General features: G+C 39.3%; 1 non-coding gene across 1 annotated transcript; it reads left to right on the forward strand.

Moving 5' to 3' along the window:
• Positions 1-13,987: 13,987 nt before the first annotated feature.
• Positions 13,988-14,094, forward strand: LOC118489868. Its single transcript, XR_004887881.1, has one exon. It is a non-coding gene; the product is annotated as a small nucleolar RNA R71 (small nucleolar RNA).
• The last annotated feature ends 611 nt before the right edge of the window (positions 14,095-14,705 follow it).

A 14,705-nucleotide genomic window follows, 5' to 3' on the forward strand; every position in this document is an offset into this window, starting at 1 on the left:
CAATCACACACTCATAAGAAGAGTGAGTCTCAGCACTCATCTAACCAGGGTAGTGAACCCAAGAAGCAGATAGTTCTTGAGCCGACCCCTAGGCACACCAAGGGTTGTACCTACAAGTACTTTGTCTCCTGTAAGCCGAGAGACTTTACAGGGGAAAAAGGGGCGATTGATTGTATGAAGTGGTTAGACGAGATGGAAAGTGTGATAGACATTAGCGGATGCGCTAAGGAGGATGGGGTCATGTTTATATCCCAATCGTTTAAGGGTGATGCCCTCACGTGGTGGAAAGCGCTAGTACGGTCCACCGGGAAAGTTCATTTGTACAATCTCTCGTGGGAGAAGTTTGTTGACTTGGTGAAGGACACTTACTGTCCTCAGCACGAGGTAGAGAGAATAGAGACTGATTTCCTCATCCTTGTAATGAAGGATCTGGATTGCAGATCCTATGTGACTAGCTTTAATTCTATGTCAAGGCTTGTGCCATATCTAGTCATTCCTGAGCCCAAACGCATCGCGCATTTCATTGGTGGTCTGGCCCCTGAAGTGAAGGGGAATGTAAAGGCTTCTAAGCCAGCCACTTACAGATCCGCTGTGGATCTATCATTGTCCCTCACGTTGGATGTTATGAGGAGTCGGGCAAAGAAGACTACTGAAGAGGGAAAGAGGAAAAGAGAGGACGATCAGTCTTCTCCATCAAACAAAAAGGGCAAGGGGAACTCTGGTTCCAAAAAGGGGCAATCAGGTGATAAGCCCAGGTGCAAGACTTGTCATAAGAGGCACTTTGGAAAGTGCAATCGAGACCCACAGGCCAAACCATGTGGGATCTGTAAAAAGAAGGGGCAGAAGTCTGTTGAGTGTCGGAATATCAAGGATGCAACCTGCTATAGTTGCAATGAAAAGGGGCACATTAAAACCAATTGCCCCAAGAATGTGAAGAAGCCTGAAGAGGCAAAGAAGAACAATGCCAGAGTGTTCCAAATGCAAGCAAGGGAAGCGGTGAATGACGAGAACGTCATAACAGGTACCTTTCTCATCAATAATAACTATGCTAGAGTCTGGTGCCGATAAGTCTTTTGTAGACCATAAGTTCTGTAAAGTACTAAGTTTGCCTGTTAAGACTCTAGACATAAAATATGAGGTAGAGCTTGCTGATGGTACCTTAGAAACAGCTTCAACTCTTCTTGATGGATGTTCCATATCCATTAAGAATCATTTTATCCCGCTATCCCTCCTGCTAATGAAATTGGCTGGTTTTGATATAGTTTTAGGCATGGATTGGTTGTCGCATAACCAAGCCCAAATTGTCTGCGATAAAAAGCTTGTCATTATCAAAACCCCCTCCGGTGAATCAGTCACTATTCAAGGAGATACACAATATGGGTTGCCCAGCAATGTATCTATTCTGAAGGTATCCCAGTGCTTGAAAAGTGGGTGTGTCATTTACATGGCACAGGTGACTGTGAATGATCCAAAGCCAAAGATTGAAGATATTCCAATCATCTCAGAGTATCCCGATGTCTTTCCTGACAAGTTACCTGGATTACCCCCTGAGGGGCAAGTAGAGTTCAGAATAGATATCCTTCCAGGATCTGCGCCTATAGCATGAGCTCCCTATCATCTAGCGCCTACTGAAATGAAAGACCTCAGAACTCAGTTAGATGATTTACTAGAAAAAGGATTCATTCAGCCTAGCTCTTCACCTTGGGGAGCTCCAATTCTGTTTGTGAAAAAGAAGGACAGATCAATGTGCTTATGCATTGATTACAGTGAACTGAATAAGGTAACGATCAAGAATCGTTATCCTTTACCCGGGATCGATGATTTGTTCGATCAACTTCAAGGAGCGAGTTATTTCTCAAAGATTGATTTGAGATCCGGGTATCATCAACTCAAGGTTCGAACTGAAGATGTTCCAAAGACGGCATTCAGAACGAGATATGAACATTTCGAGTTCTTAGTGATGCCTTTTGGGCTCACTAATGCGCCTGCAGCATTCATGGACCTCATGAATAGAGTCTACAAGCCATATTTAGATAAGTTTATCATTGTCTTTATAGACGACATCCTTATTTACTCTCGTAGCCAAGCGGAGCATGAAAAGCACCTTCGATGTATCTTAGGATTGCTTCGACAGGAGAAATTGTACGCCAAATTCTCCAAGTGTGAGTTTTGGCTTCGCAAAGTCCAGTTCCTTGGACATATTGTCAGTGAACAAGGTATCCAAGTAGATCCTGCTAAGGTAGAAGCTGTTATGAATTGGGAAGCACCCAAGACACCTACGGAAATACGCAGCTTTCTGGGTTTAGCAGGATATTATAGAAGATTTATTAAGAACTTCTCAAGAATAGCTACACCATTAACTTCTTTGACCCGTAAGAATGTGAAGTTTGATTGGGTCCAAAGCAGCAGGAATCTTTTGAGATTCTAAAACAAAGATTGAGCAATGCTCTGGTATTATCTTTACCGGAAGGAATTGAAGATTTTGTTGTATACTGCGATGCTTTACACACCGGCATGGGGTGTGTACTTATGCAGCGAGGCAATGTAATTGCCTATGCATCGCGACAGCTAAAAGTGCATGAAAAGAATTACACCACCCATGATTTAGAATTGGGCGCTGTAGTATTCGCACTAAAGTTATGGAGACATTACTTATATGGAACTAAATGTGTGATCTATTCGGATCACAAAAGTCTCCAACATCTGTTCAATCAAAAAGAGCTCAATATGAGACAACGCCGTTGGATGGAAACTTTGAATGATTATGATTGCGAAATTCGCTACCATCCAGGTAAGGCAAACATGGTTGCTGATGCTCTAAGCCGAAAGGAAAGAATTAAGCCGATAAGGATCAATGCGAAGAGCATTGAGTTGAAGAATAGTCTGAATGAAAGACTATTAGCTGCACAGAAAGATGCTGTTTTTGGAAGTTAATCTTACAAATGAAAAATTAGGTGTATCTACTGAACAGTTAACACCTGGGAAGGATGGAATCCTCAGGATGAATGGTAGAATTTGGGTTCCTATTCAAGGAGGACTTCGAGATGTGATCCTTCTGCAAGCCCACAACTCTAAGTATTCGGTTCACCCTGGAGGTGACAAGATGTATCAAGATTTAAAGGCCAATTATTGGTGGATAGGTTTGAAGATAGACTGACAAAGTCAGCACACTTCTTGCCCATCAAGGAGATGGTAACCATGGATTTTATAACCAAGTTACCTAAGACAAAGCACGGAAATGACACCATATGGGTTATTGTAGATAGACTGACAAAGTCAGCACACTTCTTGCCCATCAAGGAGACTCATAGCTCTGACAAGTTAGCCCAGTTGTACGTTGATAAGATTGTAGCTCTTCATGGTGTACCGGTGTCTATTATCTCGGATAGAGATACTTGATATACCTCTCATTTTTGGAAAAGTTTCCAACAATCTTTGGGCACTCGTTTGAATTTTAGTACTGCTTACCACCCTCAGACTGGTGGACAGAGTGAGCGTACTAGTCAAACCTTGGAAGACATGCTCCGTGCATGTGTTATTGATTTAGGTGGTAGTTGGGATGACCACCTGCCATTGATCGAGTTCTCCTATAACAATAGCTACCATACCATCATTTAAGCTGCGCCTTTTGAAGCATTATATGGTAGAAAATGCAGAACGCCTGTCTGTTGGGCAGAAGTAGGAGAAGCTCAGTTATCAGGACCTGAAATAGTCCTTGAGACAACGGACAAGATTGTCCAGATCCATGATCGCCTGAAAGCGGCTAGAGATAGGAAGAAAAGTTATGCTGATAAGAGGCGTAAACCTCTAAAGTTTGAGGTAGGCGATAAAGTTTTACTGAAAGTGTCACCCTGGAAGGGTGTGATGCGTTTTGGTAAAAAGGGCAAGTTGAGCCCTAGATATATCGGACCATTCGAGATTATCGAATGTGTCAGCAGTGTAGCTTATAAGCTAAACTTGCCAGAGGAGCTGAGTGGAATTCATAACGTGTTCCACGTTTGTAATCTCAAGAAATGCCTAGCCGATGAATCGCTAGCTATGTCCCATAAAGACGTTCAAGTTGATAAAAGCTTGAGATTCGTGGAAAGACCGATATCGATCGAGGATCGACAAGTTAAGAAGCTCCGAAGAAAGTATGTGCCAATAGTAAAGGCCAAATGGGAGGCTCGCAGAGGTCCTGAGTATACATGGGAAGTCGAGTCCACTTTGAGGCAGAAGTACCCTCACTTATTCCAGTAAATCTCGGGGTTGAGATTTCTTTTAAGGAGATGAGGATGTGACACCACGTAAAAACGTGTCCAAATTATATATAGACACGTGTCATGAACCTTAAATTTCGTGAAGGACTTAAAATGTCAACATGCCAAACTTGAGCCTCTGATTGACACTACGTGGATAATATATTCTTAATCAAAAGACTAATTGAATATAATAAGCTGTTTGTGTGCATATATAAAAGATGATAAGGCTACGGGAATTAAACGTGTCAACATGTTAACTTTACCTCTGAGTGATCTTTTTAAACATTCCCCGAAAGCTTTATAAATTATATTAGACACATTGATAAATGGCTATTAGGAAAGTTATAAACCCCAGCTATTAGTAATAATCCATACTCCAAATTCAAGAATTTGAATTGCATGTGCAATATCGACAAATCTTCGCTTACGGCAAATTTCTACAACACCAAGGAAGACATATATGCATGGCATAGTAAATTGAGCATGGCAGGACTGATCATTTGGACTATTACACTGAATTATGGTTCAAGATTAGGACAATTGAAATGCATGGTGAAGTGTATGAAAGTTTGAGAATTTTGGTCTTCTTGTCATCGGTTACGGACCGTATGGCCCTAGGCTTACGGTCCGTAAAGAGGTAACTGGGCGACGCAAATCAGGTTCGGTTACGGACTGCAAACACTTGGACTTACGGTCCGTAAGAACCGGATACGGTCCGCAAGAGCTTACCCTTACGGTCCGTAAGCTCGTCGCTGGGCAGAAGTTATGGATAGATGTATGTTAAGTTGTTAAACTGACTCTAACTTGTAAATTTCGAAAGCTTGGACTCTTGGACGGTTTTTATAAACCACTAGGACACCTGGGGTAATCCTAGGGCCTCCAACAACAGCTGCAATGATCTTGGAACTTGGAAATTCACTATATAAGAGGCACTAGTCTTGAGTTCATGAGCACTTCATTTGCAAACATCTTCAAATCAACCTCTGAGCATTGCAAGGACTTGGAGAAGACTATCAAGTGTAGAAAAGATTGCTTGGACCTGTAGTAAGCCTCTAATTACCTTATTAGTCCTTGTAGTTAGCTTAATTATCTAAAAGTCAAACTTGACGTAATTTAAGTTTGACTTTCGTTTTAATCTCATATGGTTTAACTACTGATAAAATTGAAAGTAGTTATAAGACCACATTATTATATGTGATTAACCCTTAAAGGGCATCTTCTAATTATCTCGTTTGACCAGTTAATTGTCGGGTCAAAGTAGTTTGACAAAAAGTCAAACTGGACAGAAATTTCAAATGTGATTAAAATTGATAAACCAAAGGTTCTAAATTATATTCTTGCATTCTAATAACTTGGTAATTAATATTTAAACATGTTTTATCAGTTCTAACCCGACAATCAATAGTCTAAGGTCAGTTTATAACTGGAAGTCGCAAAAGCTTGACTTTTGCTTTGACTTTCAGTTCTGACCCGTTCAAGCTTAATTCTTCCATGTTTTAAGCTTCCATTATCACCACATTACTTAGTAGTATAACCCTCTAGAGTTATATTGCATGGTGCCTAGTGGTTTGAATTATATGCACTTGATCGTAATTATGCTTAATAATGCCTTAAATGCCCTTTTTGCATATAACTGAGACTTTTAGCAATGTGAATTGACTAATACCTTTGCTACTGATATTTAGACATGTCCCGAAAATTTGACATCAATTTGAGGTCTAAAATAGGAGTTATGCTCAATAGCGTAATTAAGGAGCTTTTTAGTATTTAAAAGGCGTAATTAGCATAAAGCCTATCTAAACCCGATTTTTGACACCAAACTGTTTACTTACTGATGTTAAATAATATTTTGGGATTTTTGAAGATTTTTATTTATTTTTAGGTTGAGCATAGCATAGGATTATAGCTTGATTTCGGTAATTGTCGGTTTTACCCTTTTCATGCATAAAATGAGTTTTACATTACTTTAATGCCAAACTTCTTGCTACTGATTTTATATGATAAATAGAATATTTTGAACCTTATAAACTGATCAAAAACTCAGATTTCCTATTTTAACCCGAACACCCCTTTAAACCGACTTTTAAGCATTTTTAGCACCTAATATGGGTTAAAACTATATTTGGCATATAAAACTCATTACCTACTGATGTTTTAAGATAATTTATGTAATTATACAGTAAGCCAAAGTTTTTAAACTCAGAAGCCTGTTTTGACCTTTGAAAGCTTATGTGAAATTACCAAAATGCCCCTACGGTGCGTAGTTGGTTATAAAAGATATATTTCTCACATATAAAGTACCCTACTGATATAACTTATAAAAATACATGTATTTACTAATTTAATCAGACCTGGAACTCAGTTTTATAATTAAACTCTTTTATGAGCATTAAAATTACCAAAATGCCCTTATGGGACTTATTTTAGTTTAAATCACTTTTTGGGCATATATGTTAATATATTACTGATTTATTAACATACTTTGAGCATAATAATGATTAAGACCTGTATATAATTTATTTGGTTACCCGTTACGCATTTACGCGTTCGGATCGGTCTACGTGACTAGTTTACGTAAAATAGTCGAAACAGGTTTAACCTTATCATTTAATTCTCATTTTCCAGAATGTGTTTAGTTTGCCCATATTACACAAGTATCCAAGCTTGTCGGGTCTAAATCACATTCTATCCCGGTCTCCGCTTAATCTAGCGTTTAGAACCGTAAGGTTTCCTTCTAGCTAGCCGGTCTAAGTCATTGACTTAATTAAAGGCCCGTTAGCATCCTAATAGGCTAATTAAACCTTCTATACAGATTAAATAGCTTCCGGTAAAAAGTGCCTTTCAAGAACCTTAGGAATTTTACTGCTATCACCAGGTAAATACTTTTAACTTATTTTCCCTATACGGGCTTGGGATACGGTATATTAATACCGCTTGGTCGGGTATGGGATTATTTAGTCGGATTGTGATTTAATAAATTCGCATTAACCCGTTTTAATCCGTATTGTTTGATAACATAAATATTTGGGGGTTAACAACTGTGTCCTGGATATCCTTGGCTCATTTAACTTAATAATGGCCACGACCTATGCACGAGGTGCAGGCATGCACCCGACAGATGCAAATGCTAAATATTAAATTACCCACAAGTTGGGGATAACTCCTTAGTGGGTTCTATAAGTGGTGAGTCAGTTAATCATGTCCGGCTTACAAACCGGCCCTACATGTATGACAAGCATGTAAAACTGTATACAAGATTTATTAAAATTGTCCCAAGTTATAAATGATTTGTGCCATGTGCACTTAAATCAATTTTCTGAAATGTTTTCAAAACGAGTCAGTTAAATTGTATTTACCAGTGTAAACTGACGTATTTTCCTAAAGATTGATTGACATGTATTTCCCGAAATAGGCTGGAGCTATAGGGTGTCATAGAGGATCTTGCAAATCCATAAGATACCTGAAGTCTGTAGTTTTTTTTTTTTGTTTCTTTGTACATTTTGATCCGCCTGTGGATCTTATTACATTCCCATCTATAACATTCGTACACTTGACATTCAGACAGTATGGTTTGTAATAGTTAATTACCCAGCCTTCCGTTGTGCTATATTATTGTGTGTGTTGACAATGATGAATCAACTACGTCACGATACTCCCCGCCGGGCCCACCGGTAATATGTGGAAATGTCGGGGTGTGACAATTATTTCTATAATGTGTTGTATGATTTTCAATAGCGTTATTCAATTATGCAATTTAATCGTGTTTTAATTGATATTTAATCTATTATTAAGCACTACAATTGGAGTTTTCGATATTAATTTTAATTCTCGTTTTACGTTCTAGTGTACATAAAATACCCCCACACTTGAATCTTTTCTTGTATTTATGTTACATTTAGCTGCCTTTTTTGTATTTATGTTAGATTTAGCTGCCTTTTTGCTTCTTTTGTTCATTTGAGCTCATCAAATACCCCCACGTTTGTTTCGTTTCTTGTATTTATGTTAGATTTAGCTGCCTTTTTGTTTCTTTTGTTCATTTGAGCTCATTTAATCCTGAAAATACAAAAGGAAGACAAAAGCACACCTTTTCCAACATTAGTACTAAAAAGGGTTAGTTTTATGCCACAATTGATGTAATTTATATGTTGCATTTTGTGCACATCAAATACCCCCACACTTGAATCTTTGCTTGTCCTCAAGCAAAACTCCTTATAATGTGGCTTTTTCACTCCCAAATGGAATGGGTAGAAGAGAAGGTTTTTGGGCATGTCATAGAGTGTCGGGATTTCCAAGATTCTTTATTAAGTTTTATTTTTATTTATTTACAATCCTATTCGTCATTATTTAATAAAAACATTACATAAGATAAATTACTTATTAGGGCATAACATGCCTTTTTTAAAAATTTCATTTATATACAAGTTCACACACCTCACGGGGAATCACTCAACACTCAGCCGAAGATGTATTTTAGTGAATCACTCGAGAGCGGAATGGAACTTACTCCTACCATAAGCTTGCCAAGCAATCAATCCTCCTCCTTTTTAACTATATCCCTTTGTAAATATCAAGAGGACTTTTTGGGTGAAGGGTTAGACTTGGGCTAAAGGTGGGTGGTTGGGTTTGTGGTTAGTAAAAGGGCGAAAAGCGTAAAAAGCATCGGTTTTTGAAAGACTTTTTATTTTTGACAATTTATTTTATTTTGATGAACCATTTCTTTCAAACAAAGTTATTTTTGATAAACTTGTTTGTTTATTTAGTTTCATCATATATTTTTTTTTCATAAGTCATAAGAAAAACCGAGTTTTGTTACTAAAAGAAAGGGTTAAAATGAAAAAGGGTTTAGGTGGGTAAAAAGGGTGTTTGTTTTGGGTTAACAAAATGAAAAGGTTTAGGCTCAAAGGGGTTAACTAGGGGGACTTTGGGTAGGTGGTAAAAAAAAATAATGGTGTAGAAATGTGACAACTCGAGTTTCCACGATTTCCATCTTCGCATTTATTGCACGTTAATTGTTTGGATTGTTTGTTTTCACGACTTGGTTGTTCACAACTGTACACGTATTGTGATTTACATGATTTATATGGTGTGGGGTTTTAGTGTGTATATAATATATGTTTGGTTTAATAGCGTGCCTAATATCAACAAACTTGGATCTATAAAATAACTAACCTAGCCGAAAACCCCACCATATGAAATCACCCTCATCGAAAACACCATCACTGATGAAAAAACATATGTGTTTTCGTCCATGTGAGGCAACGAAAAACCAAATGGGCTTTGGCCCAGTAGCGATTAGATATAAGGTCTTGTTCTTAACCCTTACGCGAATTCGGTAACTGGCAACCCTAAATCATCTCTCGCATTCTCTCTCTCGCTACCCTTGAACCTGACGGCAAACTTGTTGTTGACTCGACTCATCGCGGTCAGTGTTAACCTTTAACCGATTGTTTGATTTAAAGCAATTGTATGAACGATTTCTTGTTTATTATCATAACTATGATTGTGTTGTGAACGTAAGACTGGATTATCGTTATGTGTGTATATATATGTTCACAAACTGCTATACATATTGGATGGTACGATCGACCATGTGTGCCTGTCAACGATGATCTGAATGATATTAACGTGATATGTTTGTTGTGAACTGATTAACTTAGGTGATTGCATGAATAGAGCAGATTGATCAAAAGGCTGTTATTATCGATGTAAATGTTGGGCGGTGTTAGGGTTGTTATGGTTTGTAACTGTTGTTTGATGTTGATGACATGAACACGAAGACACAAACATCACGAAAACACAAGGGTCAGACGAAATCCCCTTTGTGTTTTCGTCACACCTCAAATTCAGCGAAAACCCCAGAGATTTCGCCAAACAGTTTTCGTTCAAAAGTGTTTTCGGCCCAGGTTGGTTTTCGGCCCAACAAGTGTTTTCGGCCCAATGGGGATTTCGCCTAAGAGATTTCGCCCACTAAATGATTTCGTCTAACGAACTGTGACTAGTATGTTACTCGTTAACTCCATTAGTGTTTAACTTTGTTAAGTAAACGTGTAACTATGTTAAGCATGTAAACCCCTGTTAAGTGGTTAAGTTGTTAACGTTAGTTGTTTACTAACTCAGTTAGCTAACTAACACAGTTAGTTTATTATCTCTGTTATGTATGCCATCTCAGTTAAGTTTGTTAACCTTGTTAAGTAGGTTAAAGAGTAACCATGTTAGGACAAGTTATGAAAGACCGTTATGTGAAACATGAAATTGTATACACATGATTAACTGTTTGTGCTGCATGATGATTAACTGTCGAACACACTCTGTGATATTACTGCGATGCTAGTTACATGTGAAACATTACGAACGTGAACTGATTGAGTATACGTGCACTATAGGACGTGACTGATTATCTGTGAGCGTGTGTATTTCTTTAGCAAACCGAGCAAACCAAGGTGAGTTCACTGCATTTCTCAAGCATGCGTCCCGGTGGTTTGGGACAACTAGTAAACGTTTGAAAAGAGAATCTTGGGTAAACATTGTAATTGAGTCTTGGTATTTGCGTATGGGATCGATCATTACCAATGCTTGGTTAAGGGCATTGGGGACTGGACACACTCCAGGTTATTGAGGGACACACTTCCCGGATACATATGGGCACACTCCCTAGGGTATCTCAACAAGTTATAAACCGCATCAAATCACAACGTTGAATTGACTTAACGTATATTTGGTAACAAAACACGGTAACTAAACTTTGAACTCACAAGCGTCGTCTGACACACTTGTCTGCATGCTTGCAGGTCGTTAGAATACAAGACATGGACTTGCTATCTGGGAGTGCTGGAGTGGTCATGGATCGAGGCTATTGGATCACTTTTAATTGATACATTGGTTTTGCGTACTATTATGAAACAATTGCTAGACGATTTATTACATGCTTCCGCTATACTACTTTTTGGGGATTTAATATTATGTTTGACCCTTTTCTATTGGTAATCAATGACATGTTTATTTAAATAATTATCATTGGTTCAATGTGATTGGTGGCTCAGACTCTGATGTGTAACACGCCTCGCAGAGTTCCCGCAGGTGGTATTTTGGGGGTGTTACAAGAAAGAAAAAGGGTTAGTCCTAATGCCTCCATCATTCACTTACTCGGGTTTAAGTTGGTAAGGACCGGGAATGCATTGTCGTGGCAAGTTCTAGAGTTGTAAGAACCATGCGGCTATTCACACAAGAAACGAAAAATGAGTATTTAGTGTAAAGATATGTATTTGTATGCTCAATAAAGGCTCAAAAATCACTTTTGTGGGAATGGGTTTTTATGTGATCAAGTATATATAATCAAATTTTAACTAAGTTTGTCATGCCGTTTCATAATTTTCTTATGTTGGTTCTTTTTATTATGACGCTATCGACTGTAAATTTGTAAAAATATAACCTTGTTAGAACTTGAAATTTCCAAATTAAACCTAGACAAGTAAAAAGAAAATGAAAATTTTTGAAAAAAATTTGGGGTGATTAGCGGTTCCAATAGAGTTTTGTGTAATGCTTGTTAATTAGGACTTGTAAGATTCAAGGTTTTAGCATCCCCCCCCCCCACATTTAAATTGCACATTGTCTTCAGTGTGTCCTAAAAATAAGTTTTTAGGTTGATTGAATGTGTAAAAAGGTGAGAAAAACAAAATTCATGTTACTGGTACTCTGAACACGGCCCCGTGGTGACCGGGCAAGGCCCCGTGTTCAAGTGCCAGTAACAAAAGTTTGTAAAAAGAAATAGAAGCCTGGACACAGGGGCGTATTCAGTGAACACGGCCCGTGTCCAGTTACCTGAACTGGGCATTTTCTGCAGATTGTGCAGCACGGGGCCGTGTTGGGTGGGCACGGCCCGTGCCGAACTTGATGTAATGAAGAAATTTTGTCGGGAAGCTCTGTTTTCGTGCATGGGGTATTGTTTCTCATTTTCCTTGTCATCCTTCACCATCCCGAGTTTGTTTTATTCCTGAAAATTAAAATTAAACTAGAAAACATAAAACTTAATCTAAACTAAGGATAGTTCCGCGGAATGCCTCCGTGGTGCGCCAGTTTATAAGGGTCCTTGGCTAGACCCAAAGCCTGGTCATATGTTACTCAAGCGGGATGTTTTGCATCCCATGCACCGTCGGAGAGCATCATCCAAGTTTGAGTCGATGACCTTCATGTAGTTGATCGGATCTTCGTCTTCCACTCTTTTTCCAACCCCAAACTTTACTTCATCTTCCCCGAACTTCAATGTTAGTGTTCCGTCATTCATGTCTACCACTGCTTGTGCTGTGGCAAGAAATGGCCTCCCTAGGATGAGAGGGACTTCAGTGTCTTCTTCCATGTCTAGTATGACAAAGTCGGCCGGGAATACGAAATTTTCGACTTTGACCAATAGATTTTCAGCGACACCTTGAGGATATTTGACGGATCGGTTGGCAAGCTGTATGCTCATCTTTGTAGGGCTCGTTTTTCCTAGGCCGAGTCGTTTGAACATTGAAGCGGGCATGAGGTTTATGCTAGCCCCAAGATCGGCTAGTGCATTGCGAATGGGGGATTCCCCAATTGAGTAAGGAACTGTGAAGCTTCCAGGATCAATCTTCTTTTGCGGGAGTTTGTTGAGTAGTAAGGCGGAGCATTCTTCGCCTAAGTTAACTAATTGCAATGATTCAATTTTCCTTTTATGAGTGAGGAAGTCCCTCATAAATTTTGAATATTTAGGCATTTGAGTTAGGACTTCGATAAATGGAACATTAACATGCAATTGTTTTAATAAATCTTTGAACTTTGCGAATTGCTCATCGGCCTTTTGGCGAATTAACCGACTGGGGTATGGAACTGGAGGAGCCTTAGTAGGCTCTTGAATTGGAGGAGAAGCCTTCTCTTGTTGGGGCGGTGTTGTGCTTCCCTCAGTTGGCGGTGGTGGAGCCTCTTCTGAACCCACGGTACGATTTATCATTGTTATGAGATGGACTTGTGCTTTCGGGTTGGTTTCGGTATTACTTGATAACGTGCCTTGTGGTCTCTCGGAGAAATTTTGAGCTAATTGATTTATTTGTTTTTCAATGTTTTGTATACTACCTTGTTGATTTCTAAAATTCGATTCCAATTGTTGAAATCGATCCGAGTTTTTCTTTTCAGTATCGGAGATGAGGCGAGATACAGTATCTTTAAGCCTTTCTCGTCCACCTTGTTGTTGAGAGAAATTTTGTGACTCGTTTCTTGGTTGTTGAAAGTTTGTTCGTTGGTTTAGGTTTTGTTGGTTACTACTATTGCCGGGTTCTCTCCAACCAAGGTTAGGGTGGTTACGCCATCCTTGGTTGTAGGTACCCGTTGGAGGACCCGACGGCCTAGGTATGTTGTCAATGTAGTTTACCGACTCTAGTTGATCATCTGTTTCTTTCATACAACTCCAACTTTCATGTGGCCTACCACACCCTTCACAAGCCATAACCGAGACTGTTTTTGTCATTTCTAACTTTTTGATTTTTGAAGAAAGGGCCTCGATTTGGGCTTGTAAAGAAGTGCTTTCATCAACCTTTTGGGCGCCTGGGGCAATAGATTTATTGCCTCGGGGAGTGTGCCACTGAAAATTGGTTTGAGCAATTTCCTCAATTTGATTGTATATTTCATGTGGGTGGCGATTACCTAAAAGTCCCGCGGAGCTAGAGTCAAGTGTTTGTCTTGTGTGTGGCAACAACCCATTGTAGAAAGTGGATACTTGTTGCCATACCGCAAGACCGTGATGAGGACACTTTCGTAATAGCTCCTTGAACCTTTCCCAAGTTTCATATAAGGACTCCCCATCCTCTTGTGAATATGTATTAATTTCAGTCATTAATTTAGCCGTTTTAGCGGGAGGTAAATACTTATATAGAAACTTTTGGGCTAGTTCATCCCAGCTATTTACCGAGCCAACTGGGAGGGCGTTGAGCCAAGCCTTTGCTCGGTCCTTTAGTGAAAATGGAAATATCCGAAGGCGGATGGCATCGTTTGATGCTCCATTGATCTGAAAGGTATAAAATATTTCTAAGAAATTAGTAATATGTAGATGGGGATCCTCGTCCGCAAGCCCATGGAAGGTTGCGGAGTTTTGAAGCATTTGCATCAAATGTGGCCGAAGTTCGAAGTTGTTAGCTTCGACATTCAGTGCATTGATAGTGGCGCCGAGATTACCTACGGTGGGTCGAAGGTAATCCATGATGGTACGTTGGTCCGCCATTGGAAGTGGGTCCCCCGAAACTTTCTCTTGGTTTTTAGCTTTAAGTCTTTTTCTAAGAAAGCGTTCGGGTTCTTCTAGAGGTTCTTTTATGTCTCTACTAGAACTGGAGCTTATACACTACGTAGAAAGTAATGTTGGTCAGAAGGTTCACCACGGCCCCGTGCTCACTGAGCACGGCCCGTGGTCGGAGATACAGTAATTGTTTTCCGGATCCCTGTTACTGGGGAGTTGGA

Source organism: Helianthus annuus, chromosome 2 (genome assembly GCF_002127325.2).
Source record: "Helianthus annuus cultivar XRQ/B chromosome 2, HanXRQr2.0-SUNRISE, whole genome shotgun sequence".
In the NCBI taxonomy this organism is placed as follows: Eukaryota; Viridiplantae; Streptophyta; class Magnoliopsida; order Asterales; family Asteraceae; genus Helianthus; species Helianthus annuus.